Genomic DNA, 2,083 nt, shown 5'->3' with positions numbered 1-2,083 from the left:
TTATGGTGTTATGTAACTTCAGGGATAGATTTGAGTTCCAAATGGGTTGAGAGATTTGATCCTTCAGGAGGCTCACAGTTAGCGCTATTCTATTCACCTAGGTATCACAAAGATGTACTCTGACTCTAAACAATACTATTGGTAGTAGAGAATGAAGAAAGACACTGGTGTTTATATCACTCTGTGTTAAAAATGTCAACAGGTGAAGTATCAGCATTAGAAACCAGGTGGGTACGGTTAACTCAGATACTGGCGATACCGTAGTGGAAGTGGGAGCGCATCACTATGGTTTTTGTGGTAGGCTTACCACGGGCCTTGAAGAAATATGTGGAAGTCTGGGTTACTATGGACCTGTTGACTAAGTCTGCACACTTTATTTCGGTGATGACTTCACATTATTTAGAGTGGTTGGCTCAGATTTACATTCGGGAGACTATCCACCTGCATGGCATGCCCATTTCCATCATTTTTACCGAGGCACACAGTTTACATCGCATTTTTTTAGAGTCGTGCATTATGAGTTGGGAACACAGGTCGAGCTGAGTACAAAGTTTCATCCTCAAGCGGACCGACAGTCTGAGTGCACTATTCAGATCTTGGAGAACATGTTACACGCTTGTGTTATGGATTTCGGAGGTTCATGGGACCAATGTTTACCTCTAGCGGAGTTTGTCTACAACAACAGCTTCCAGTAGAGTATTCCGATGGCACCATACTAGGCCTTATATGGGAGGCGATGTTATTCGCCGACTAGTTGGTTTGAGCCCGGAGAGGCTAGATTGTTTGGTCCGTGATGCTATGAAAAAGGTTTAGGTGATTCAGGAGCGACTTCGTATAGCTCAGTCCATGCAGAAGAGTTATTCAGACAGGAAGGTCTGAGATGTAGCTTACATGGTGGGCGAGAAGCTTCTCCTCGGAGTGTCGCCTATCAAGGGTGTGATGCGGTTTGAGAAGAAGGGAAAATTGAGCATGAGTTATATTGGCCCGTTTGAGATCTTAGATAGAGTTGGAGAGGTTGCTTACAGGCCTATATTGCATCCTAGCCTAGCAGGGGTACATAAGGTATTTCACGTTTCCATGCTTTGGAAGTAGTATGAGGATAGATCGCGTGTTATAGACTTAAGCACGGTTCAGCTTGTTGAGAATTTGGCCTTTGAGGAGGAGCCGGTGGCTATTTTAGACCGACAGGTTCGAAAGTTGAGATCTACATTTTTTCCTTCTATGAAAGTGCAATGGAGAGGTCAGCCAATTGATGAAGCTACATGGGAGTCAGAGTCCAACATGCGAAGTAGATACCCACACCTTTATTAGTCCAGCCGCCTTCACCATCTCGCAGGTTCAACATGATTATTGTCAGCAGCGACGATGCATCTATCAACGACATCAAATTCACTGCCAACCACAAAATCAAAAGATTGATCACCCATGAATGGTATGACAGACTCGAAAAAAGTATCCTCTTCGATGAGTCAGATATCGACGATTTGAATTTCCCTCACAATGATGCACTTGTCATTACTTTACAAATTTTAGATACAAATGTTAGGAGAATTATGGTAGATGATGGGAGTAGGGTGTGCATCATCCATCCCAGAGTCCTCGCATAGATGAGACTCGAGGATAGGATAGTGTTACACTGCATTACACTAACCGGCTTTAGTAATGCAATTGAGCTGAATTCTTAAGATATTACTTTTCCTGTCCTCGCCGATGTGGTGACTCTAGAAACAACATTCTATATCATGGACCAGGACACCCCATACAATGCCATCGTGGGATGACCATGTATAAATCCTATGAGAGTCGTCCCTTCCAGCTTGTACCTAGCGATCAAATTCCCAACACCCTAGGGATTATTCAACATACAAGGGGTGCAACACACATCTCGGGAATGCTATCATACGTTAAGAAAACGCAACAAAAGAAAGAGAAGGAAGAAGAAGCATACCAATCAATAGGGTCGAGGTGGCCAACGATCGAAGCCAAACATACCATCGCGGACCCAGAAATGGTCGAAGTTGTAGGATCTACTATAGAGGACCTTGATCCCATTCAGCTGGATCACCGCGGCCCCAACAAAAAA

The sequence above is a fragment of the Nicotiana tomentosiformis genome, chromosome 4 (genome assembly GCF_000390325.3).
Source record: "Nicotiana tomentosiformis chromosome 4, ASM39032v3, whole genome shotgun sequence".
Classification (NCBI taxonomy): domain Eukaryota; kingdom Viridiplantae; phylum Streptophyta; class Magnoliopsida; order Solanales; family Solanaceae; genus Nicotiana; species Nicotiana tomentosiformis.
The sequence above is the reverse complement of the archived record's forward strand: the minus strand, read 5'-3'. Positions refer to the sequence as shown.